This window comes from Hylobates moloch, unplaced genomic scaffold, assembly GCF_009828535.3.
Source record: "Hylobates moloch isolate HMO894 unplaced genomic scaffold, HMol_V3 SCAFFOLD_18, whole genome shotgun sequence".
NCBI classification, from domain to species: domain Eukaryota; kingdom Metazoa; phylum Chordata; class Mammalia; order Primates; family Hylobatidae; genus Hylobates; species Hylobates moloch.
The window spans coordinates 60,542,545-60,553,848 of NW_026652293.1; positions in this window are offsets into that span (position 1 = coordinate 60,542,545).

An 11,304-nucleotide genomic window follows, 5' to 3' on the forward strand; every position below is an offset into this window, starting at 1 on the left:
GGCAGGTGTGGGATCCAGGCTGGCAGTGCAAGCCGAGCGCAGACTGCTGGGCCAAGTGGGCAGAGTGAGTCCAGTGGGCATAAGCAAAACCCAAGCAGAGGTGCCATGGGCCACAGAGGTTTCTGGCTGGCAAAGCAGCACCCTAAAGATCCTGTGACAGTAGCTTGAGCTAAGACCAGCATTCAAAATCAAAATATTGGCCAGGCATGATCTCTCAGGCCTATAATCCTAGCACTTTGGGAGGATGAGGTGGGAGGGTTGCTTGAACCCAGGAGTTTGAAAACAGCCTGGCCAACATAGGGAGACCTCATCTTTAAAACAAAAGGAATTTTTAAAAAAAATTAGCCAGGCATGGTGGCATGTGTCTGTGGTCCCAGCTGCTTGCAAAGCTGAGGCAAGGGGATTGCTTGAGCCCAATGTTAGAGGCTGCAGTGAGCTATGATTATGCCACTGAACCCAAGCCTGGGCAACATAGCTAGACCTTGTTTCAGAAAAAAAAAAATCAAAACCAAAATCATGCTAAGATGTAAGACAGGAGGCTTCTACAGTAGATGTATTCAGTAGGGGTGAAAACATGGAGATAAACTTTAGAATGTTTTGAGCATACATAATAAAATAGACTTTAAGAATAACCACTAAAGGGTAGCAATAGAATTTATAACTTCTAAAACAGTACATAAGGGAAATGATCAATCTAAAACTTGCAAGAAAATATATGGGAAGGGGGATAATAGCAATGCAGCAATATTACAAATATATTCAAGTATATCAGTAATCGCAAATGTAAAGAAGCAAAATTTGCCATTTTAGAAAAAGGTAATCTTTGAAAATAAAAAGTTTGGGTTAAAAGAACCTAGTTGTATGCTGTTTATGAGAGTCACTCCTCCTGCGTAAGGATATAGACTGTTTGAAAGCAGAAAGATAGAAATACCAGGCAAATACTAATTTAAAAAATCTTTACAACTATATTGCAAACACATTAATTTTAAGATAAAAGTAATTATTACAGAGAAGGTCACTTCAAAATAATAAAAGATCCCATTTCCAAGAACATAATAGTTATACATTTATATGCACTCATGTACCTGAGTCTCAAAATTTGTAAAATAAAGTAATAAAATTATAAGAATACACTGAATATTGGAGTATAAAATGGTTTACTAACATTGTAGAGCTATTTGGTCACTCAGAGAAAAGTTGAAGATGCAATTCCACTTCTAGATATACATCCCTCAGAGAGCTGCCCTCACCTTTGTTCAAGTGCACACGTATAACATTATTTATAGCAACATTATTTGCAAGAACAAATAATTGGGAAAAATTTAACTATCCATTACTGAAGAATGTATACAAATAAACTGTGGCAGATGGATATTGAACGTAGTGTGAGCCAGCATTAAAAGTCAGTAGAAGCCACATGTTCACAAAATGAAAGTGAGGGCTAGAAGCCCATAAATATAATGTTAAATAATAAATTATATCTCAGGGGCCAGGCGTGGTGGCTCACACCTGTAATCCCAGCACTTTGGGAGGCCAAGGCGGGTGGATCACGAGGTCAGGAGATCAAGACCATCCTGGCTAACACAGTGAAACCCCGTCTCTACTTAACAATAGAAAAAATTAGCCGGGCATGGTGGTGGGTGCCTGTAGTCCCAGCTACTCAGGAGGCTGAGGCAGGAGAATGGCGTGAACCCGGGAGGTGGAGCTTGCAGTGAGCCGAGATCTCGCTACCGCACTCCAGCCTGGGCAACAGAGCAAGACTCGGTCTCAAAGGAAAAAATAATAATAATAATGATAAAGTATATCTCACAAGAACACACAGAAAATATATACAGAATGGTAACTATTTATATACTTTTGAAAGACAAAATCATACTACATCTTAGGGTTCCATCCATTTATATGTAGTAAAAATATAGAGAAAGGAAAGGAATTGATAAGTGGTATATTTGGGAGAGCTGTCCTCACTGGGGTAGTTAGGACAGATGGGGTGGGGTGGGGGAATCAAGAGCTGCACCTGTTAGGAGAATGTTGATTTCTCATGCAGGCTGGGTGCCCACATATGTCTTTATGTTTATTTGCATAGTGTTTTGTGAGTGTACAAAAAGTGTTGTAATTTTTATATACTAAGAGAAAATGTAAATACAATTTGTTATCCTAACAAAAACATATACATATACTATCTCAATTCAAATGAGTGATTATAACAATTTTTGAAGGTATATTTTTTAAAAATTCATTGCTGTTTTACTTAAATGGAAACAAAACTTTTTATTGATCAACTAGGTATTAATTTGCCAGCCGTTTGAATGGAACAATGTTAATTTATTTCATAATTCAATCCAGGCAAAAATGATAGTGATTTGATTTGTGCTCAGTATCAAAGATGACTAAGAAATTTGGACTTTTTTTCCTCTTCCTTTTGAGATACTTCTCTTCCTCAAGAATTTTTAATTTTTTTTTTTTGAGACGGAGTCTCGCTCTGTCGCCCAGGCTGGAGTGCAGTGGCATGATCTCGGCTCACTGCAAACTCTGCCTCCCAGGTTCATGCCATTCTCCCGCCTCAGCCTCCTGAGTAGCTGGGACTACAGGCGCCCACCACCACGCCCAGCTAATTTTTTGTATTTTTTTTTTAGTAGAGACGGAGTTTCACCATGTTAGCCAGGATGGTCTCGATCTCATGACCTCGTGATCCACGTGCCTCGGCCTCCCAAAATGCTGGGATTACAGGCATGAGCCACCGCGCCTGGCCAACAATTTTTAATTTTTTAATAAAACCAACTTAGTTGTTTGGAACTATAAATAACAAAATAATTGGCATAAAACAAACCAAAATAGGACCAAAATATTATCTGAGTGATCATCTTCAAGCACAACAGCACTTATTAATGAATACAAACAATAAATTTTATTATTTGTATTTGCATTTTCCCCAGTTTTGACTACATGGATGGTTTTGGAAGCTTGAGTTTCTAACAAAATTCCAGTTATTCTGGTTCCTACAATGTGACTGAGGTTCCACTCCCATAGGGAAATCAATTCTGTCAATTCCTTCAGGGCTCCCTGCTGCCAAGAGGTGCCTCCTAAATTGGAAGATTGGTATGATTCTTCAGGAAAGCCTTTGGTGAACTGAGATTATTACCACAGGCAGTGAATGAACGTGCTTCACTAATTTGCCTGTGTCTTGAGGGGCTTGGTCCAGAGTGATTCTGATTAACTAGATTAAAACATGTGGGGAGTCTGAATAACTAGACCTTTGGGAACATAGTAACCAAGTGCTTTCATTGGGATCCTTCTAATGGGGGAAATACAGCCATTATCCATTAAAACACAGTCCACTTTGGGTACAGGTACTCTTCAAGTTTTTCAAGTTCTCTATCTGGATACCAAGACTAGGCCAACTTCTTTTCTGGCAATCCAGCCTATAGCCACTCCCATCTTTCTAACTAGCAGCCTCCCAAGCTGCACCAAGAGTGAGATTAACAAAACTGAAGAGAGGGCTCTTTGGGTAGTAAGGGTAAGGAGGTTTTGCATCAGACTTGCCTTCACACTCACTGTCAGTGGAGGGATTCCTGAATCTACCCAGCACACCCGTGTGGAGTACTCAAGTGTAGTTACCTATCACCACACAAGGAAGTTACAGTAAATTAACAAGTTATACTAGAAAAAGCCCCTCAAAACACAGGCAAATTAGTAAAGCAAGGCCATTTACTGCCTGTAGTAATAATCTCAGCTCACTGATGGCTTTCCTGGAGAAACATATTAATCTCCTGATTGAGGAGGCATCTCTGGGCAGCAGGGAGCCCAGAAGAAAGTGAAACTTCAGGGTGGGCACCTGCCATGTGGAGTTCAGAAGCTGCGGTGTGGTCTATGGCATGGCAATTACTAATCTTCAGAGCTGGAGGGAGCACTAGTTGGACCACATCCCCAGGGCATCTTTACTAATGCAGCTTCATGGCAGCTGTCCACATGTGGGTTGCTGGGGAGTGGGGGAAGGACCCATCCTTGGGGAAGGAAGTTGCCTTTGGGATGGTCGGATGGCACTGGGGCTGATCCCAACCCACTTCATTCAATGGCACTGGCAGGGAGTGCTGAGCTTGTCACTGACCTATGAGAAAGGCTGCAAGAGGGGAGCTGGGGGTACTTATCTTGATCCCCAAATAACTTGCACTCAATTTCACATTTCTGAAGTAAACCTTTCTCTTTTCTTTTCTTTATTTCCTAATTCTCTTTTCCTTTTCCTCGTGTTCTCCTACCAGTGTAACTCCAAGGGCTGTCTCTTCCACTTCATAGAGTTCAGAGCACTTTTCTCAGTTGCTAAAGATGAGGCTCAGAAGTCTCATCTGCTGAGGCTAGGGGCCAGACCCTTTTTCTTCACAGCAGCTCCTTTCCTCAGTTTCTTCCATTTCTCCAAAGCCTGAAAAATGTTCACCATTCTCTTAGTTTCTTGAGATCTTTAGGGTGTCACTTTTCTAGCTGGAAATCTCTGTAGCTGTTGGCACCTTGGCCCAAGCACTTTGCAGCGTGTTTTCCAACTTGGTTCCATTCTCCCTGTCACTTTCAGGTAAACCAATCAGACGTAGATTTGGTCTTTTCACATAGTCCCATATTTCTCGGAGGCTTTGTTCATTTCTTTTTATTCTTTTTTCTCTAAACTTCTCTTCTCGCTTCATTTCATTCATTTGATCCTCTATCACTGATACCCTTTCTTCCAGTTGATCGAATCGGCTACTGAGGCTTGTGCATTCGTCACATAGTTCTCATACCATGGTTTTTGGCTCCATCAGGTCCTTTAAGGACTTCTCTGCATTGGTTATTCTAGTTAGTCATTCGCCTAATCTTTTTTCAAGGTTTTTAACTTCTTTGCCATGGGTTCGAACTTCCTCCTATAGCTCGGAGTAGTTTGATCATCTGAAGCCTTCTTCTCTCAACTCATCAAAGTCATTCTCCGTCCAGCTTTGTTCCATTGCTGGTGAGGAGCTGCATTCCTTTGGAGGAGGAGAGGCGCTCAGATTTTTAGAATTTTCAGTTTTTCTGCTCTGTTTTTTCCCCATCTTTGTGGTTTTATCTACCTTTGGTCTTTGATGATGGTGACGTACAGATGGGATTTTGGTGTGGATGTCCTTTCTGTTTGTTAGTTTTCATTCTAACAGTCAGGACCCTCAGCTGCAGGTCTGTTGGAGTTTGCTGGAGGTCCACTCCAGACCCTGTTTGCCTGGGTATCAGCAGCGGAGGCTGCAGAACAGCAGATATTGGTGAACAGCAAATGTTGCTGCCTGATTGTTCCTCTGGAAGTTTTGTCTCAGAGGAGTACCTGGCCATGTGAGGTGTCAGTCTGCCTCTACTGGGGCTGCCTCCCAGTTAGGCTACTCAGGGACAGGTACCCACTTGAGGAGGCAGTCTGTCTGTTCTCAGATCTCAAGCTGCGTGCTGGGAGAACCACTACTCTCTTCAAAGCTGTCAGACAGGGACATTTAAGTCTGCAGAGGTTTCTGCTGCCTTTTGTTTGACTATGCCCTGCCCCCAGAGGTGGAGTCTACAGAGGCAGGCGGGCCTCCTTGAGCTGTGGTGGTCTCCACCCAGTTCTAGCTTCTCGGCCGCTTTGTTTACCTACTCAAGCCTTGGCAATGGTGGACGCCCCTCCCCCAGCCTTGCTGCCGCCTTGCAGTTTGATCTCAGACTGCTGTGCTAGCAATGAGGGAGGCTCCATGGGCATAGGACCCTCCGAGCCAGGCGCGGGTTACAATCTCCTGGTGTGCTGTTTGCTAAGACTATTGGAAAAGTGCAGTATTAGGGTGGGAGTGACCCGATTTTCCAAGTGCCATATGTCACCCCTTTCCTTGGCTAGGAAAGGGAATTCCCTGACCCCTTGTGCTTCCCTGGTGAGGTGATGCCTCGCCCTGCTTTGGCTCATGCTCAGTGCGCTGCACCCACTGTCCTGAACCCACTGTCCGACAATCCTCAGTGAGATGACCCTGGTACCTCAGTTGGAAATGCAGAAATCATTCATCTTCTGCGTCACTCATGCTGGGAGTTGTAGACTGGAACTGTTCTTATTCAGCCATCTTCTCTCAAGCTATCCCTGTTAATTGTTTTTGTTATGAAATCTGCTTTATCTGATATTGTTAGCCATGCCAGCTTTCTTTTAATTAGTTTTTACTTGATATAGCTTTTCTCTTACCTTACTATTAATCTAGTTTATATATTTGAAATGAGTTTCATGTAGAAAGTAGTTGATTTACATTTTTTAATTAATTCTAATAATTTCCGTCTTTTAATTAATGTACTTACTCCATTTGCATTTAATGTAATTAATAATGTTTTTGTATTTATAGCTACTATTTTACTACTTGTTTTTGTTGCCACTTGAGACAGTTTGGCTGTGTGTCCCCACCTAAATCTCATCTTGAAATGTAATCTCCAGTGGCTGGGTGTGGTGGCTCATGCCTGTAATCCCAGCACTTTGGGAGGCCAAGGCAGTTGGATCACCTGAGGTCAGGAGTTTGAGACCAGCCTAACCAACATGGAGAAACCCTATCTCCACTAAAAATATAAAATTAGCCAGGCATGGTGGTGCATGCCTGTAATCCCAGCTACTCGGGAGGCTGAGGCAGGAGAATCACTTGAACCTGGGAGTGATAAAATCTGATGGTTTTATAAGTATTTGGCAAGTTTCTCCTTCACTCACTCTTCTCTCTTTTCTGCCACCATATGAAGCAGGTCTTTGCTTCCCCTTCACCTTCTGCCGTGATTGTAAGTTTCCTGAGGCCTCCCCGGCCATGCTGAACTGAGTCAATTAAAGCTCTTTGCTTTATAAATTACCCAGTCTTGAGCAGTTCTTTATAGCAATGTGAGAACCAACTAATACAGTTAATTGGTAGCAGTAGACTGCTAAAAAGATACCCAAAAATGTGGAAGCAACTTTGGAACTGAGTAACAAGCAGAGTTTGGAATAGTTTGAAGGGCTCAGAAAAAGACAGGAAGATGTGGGAAAGTTTGGAACTTCCTAGACACTTGTTCAATAGTTTTCACCAAAATGCTAGTAGTGAGATGGACAGTGAAATCCAGGATGAGAAGGTCTCAGATATAGATGAGGAACTTATTGGCACAAAAAGTCACTCTTGCTGTGCTTTAGCAAAGAGACTGGCAGCATTCTTCCCATGCCCTAGAGATCTGTGGAACTTTTAACTTGAGAGTGATGATCTGAAATTGGAACTTATGTTTAAAAGGGAAGCAGAGCATAAGAGTTTTAAAAATTTGGCTAGGTGCTGTGGCTCATGCCTGTAATCCCAGCACATTGGGAGGCCGAGGCAGTTGGATCACCTGAGGTCAGGAGTTTGAGACCAGCCTGACCAACATGGAGAAAACCCATTTCTACTAAAAATACAAAATTAACCGGATGTGGTGGCACATGCCTGTAATCCCAGCTACTCAGGAGGCTGAAGCAGGAGAATCGCTTGAACCTGGGAGTTGGAGGTTGCAGTGAGCTGAGATCGTGCCATCGCACTCCAGCCTGGGCAACAAGAGTGAAACTCCATCTCAAAAAATAAAAAATCATAAATAAATAAAAAACAAACGTTTAGAATTTTGCAGCCTGACAATGCGATAGAAAAGAAAAACTAGGGAAAATTCAAGCCAGCTGCAAAAATTCTCATAAGTAATGAGAAGCCAAATGTTAATTGCCAAGACAATATGGGGGGTAATGTCTCCAGGGCATGTCAGAGACCTTCACGGCAACCTCTCCCAACAGAGGCCCAGAGCCCTAGGGGAAAAAAATAATGTTTTTATGGTCCAGGTCTAAGGCCCACCTGCTGTGTGCAGCCTCAGGACTTGGTGTCCTGCATCCCAGCCGTTCTAGCTCTGGCTAAAAGGGGTCAAGGTACAGCTCAGGCCATTGCTTCAAAGGGTGCAAGCCCCAAGCCTTGGCAGCTTCCATGTGCTGTTGGTCCTGCTGGTGTGCAGAAAACAAGAATTGAGGTTTGGGAACTTCTGTCTAGATTTCAGAGGATTTATAAAAATGTCTGGATGTTTAGGCAGAGGTGTGCTGCAGTGGTGGAACCCTCATGGGGAACCACTGCTAGGGCAGCGCAGAAGGAAAATCTGGGGTTGGAACCCCCATGCAGAGTCCCTACTGGGGCACCACCTAGTGGAGCTTTGAGAAGGGGGCCACCATCCTCCAGACCCCAGAATAATAGATCCACCGACAGCTTGCACCGTGCACCTGAAAAAGCCACACACATTCAACTCCAGTCATGAAAGCAGCCAGGGTTGTATCTAGGAAGTAACTGACTTCCTTTTGATTTTACAGGCTCATAGGTGGAAGGGACTTGTCTTCTCTCAGATGAGACTTTGGGATGTGGGTTTTTGAGTTAATGCTGAAATGAGTTAAGACTTTGGGGACTGTGAAAGCCATGATTGGTTTTGAAATGTGAAAAGACGTGAGATTTGGTAGAGGCCCAGGGTGGAATGATATAATTTGGCTCTGTATCCCCACCTAAATCTCATCTTAAATTGTAATCTTCATAATACCCACATGTCAAGTGAGGAACCCTTTAGGAGGTGATTGGATCATGGGGGTGGTTTCCCCCAAGCTGTTCTCATGACAGTGGGTGAGTTCACACAAGCTCTGATGGTTTTATAAGTATTTGGGAAGTTTTTCCTTCACTCACTCTTCTCTCTTTCCTGCTACCATGTGAAGGTCTTTGCTTCCCGTTCGCTTTCTGCCAAGATTGTAAGTTTCTTGAGGTCTCCCTACCCATGTGGAACTGTGAATCAATTAAACCTCTTTTCTTTGTAAATTACCCAGTGTCAGGCATTTTTTTATAGCAGTGTGAAAATAGACAAATAATGCCCCTTCTTTACATTTCTTTTCTTTCCTTTTTGAAAGATTTGAATAACTTTCAAAAAGTTTCAAAAAAACTTTCAAAAGTTATTTGAACATTTTATTTTGTTTGTTGCATATTTTAATATCTTTTTTTTTTCAGTTTTTTAGTGGTCACTGTGAGATACCCATGTACATACTTAACCTTTTCATGGTGGTCCACTTAAAATAGTATTTTATTACTTTAAATGGAATGTAGATATCTTACCCTATGTAGGTGCCTTTAGTCTTCCCTCTTATAATTATAGTTGTTTTATATATTAAATCTACCTACATTAAAAACTCCATCAGGCAGTGTTATATTTTTTGCTTTCAGCTGTCACACATATTTTGAAAAACTCAAGAAGAATAGTCTGTTATATTTACCCAGATGTTTACCACATTTATTCTCTTCCTTCATTCCTGATGTTTCAATTTTCTTCTGTTGTCATTTCCCATCTCTGAAGAATTTCCTTCAGCAAATGTTTTAGAGCAAGTCCTCTTCTGGAAACAAGTTTTCTCAGTTTATCTTCATCTGAAAATGTGTTTGTTTTATCATTCCTGAGGGATATTTTTAAGGGATATGGAATTCCAAGTTGACAAGATTTTTTTCTTTCATCACTTTAAAAAATGTTGTTTCTGGAGTCTAATTTTTGATGAGAAATCTGTACCCATTTGTATCATTTTTCCCCTAAAGGTAATGTGTTACTATTTTGCTGATTGATTTCTACATTTTTCTTTGTCTTTGGTTATAAGTAACTTGATTATTATATGCCTGAGTGTGGATTTCTTGTTTTGAGGTTTGCTATGATTTTTTTCATGTGTAGGTTTAAGTCTGTCATCAAATTTGGAGAAATTTAGCATTTTTTTCAGAAATATTGTTCAGCATTTTATCTTTTCTTGTCAGATTTCACTGACAAAAATGTTAGTCCTATTTTTTTTCATAAGTTCCTGAGGTTTTATTGACATTTTTGTATTTTTTTCTATGATATTTAAATTGAATAAGTTTAGCTGGTGTATTCTCAAGCCCACTGATTTTCTTTCTTGCCATTATTCTTCTATTGAGATCATCCAGTAGTTCTTTTCTCTTTTTCTCATGTTTTCAGCTCTAAAATTTTCTCTGATTTTTATTTATTTATTCTATATTTTTACATAGATAAGAGATAAATAAAAATTTATCTATTTTTTCATTGGCCTCAAGAGTGTCCATAATTGCATGCTGTAAGATAATTCCAACATCTGTGTCATGTTGGCATTGGCATTGGTTAATTTTCTTTTCCTATGTGAATTGTAACTGTTCTGGTTCTTTGTTTGCCTTGTAATATGTAATCAGAAGAACCTCAACTGCAACTGGGCCTGAAGCAGATTATAAAATATGGACTCAAAGCCTGATGCCATGATTGAATGAGACTGACATTCCTGATAGACAGTAAATGCACTTTAAATATGAAAGGAGCATGAATCACGGTGGTTGTGATAGATGCACTACTCAGGTCTTCTTCCATGGAGAGTATAATGGGGTGATAACTTCAGCTATAGCCCATCTGATTCACCACTGCTTTTATGCAAGGTTGTGCTTCCCATTTCAACAGCAGGATCACTAATGGAGTCCTATTTCTGTGAATCTCAGGATGCCTCAGATAAGCAATTTGGCTCAAAGCTTCCTCTTTGGCCTGAAAACATCTTTCTTAGAATTGTGCTGTGATCTGAAATTCCTCCTGCTTAATCCTTCCCACTTCCTCCACAGGTTTCAGAGAATGGATATCTGATCCATTCTCTGTGCCTTTTCGGGCTCTCTCCCCACCATCTCTCACAGGAATTTTCCTAGTATACCGATTACATGTCTAATCCCATCTTGAAAACTATTTTGGAGGACAAAAAAGAAATACATGGCCCAAGGACAAACTGTGGTACATTGTCACATTATCGACCCTAATGTATTATGCCTCTCACTCTCCACTCTCTCGTATAGCTCTTCACTGCATCAGTCAGCATTGTTGAGAGAAACACAGTAACAGGACATATAGAGAGTGATTTGTCTTAAGGAATTAAATTTTGATTTATACAATTGCAGGAGCTGACAAGAGTGGAAACTCAGGCAAGAGTTAACGCTGCAGTCTAGAGGCACAATTCTGCTCTTTAAGACCTGTGTTTTGCTCTTAAGGCATTCAACTGATTAAATGAGAGCCATGCACATTACAAAGTAGTCTCCTTTAATTAAAACCCACTGATTGTAGATGTTAACCATATTTAGAAAGTATCTTCACAAAAACACTTAGATTCATGTTGAGTAAATAACTGAGTGATATAGCCTAGTTAACACATAAAAGTAACCATCACACATTTACTTTGGGGTGAGCCATGTGACTTCTTTTGGCCCATGAGTCAGTAATGGATACTTGACAATTACTTGCACATTAGGGCTTGTCTTTCTGGAACATTCA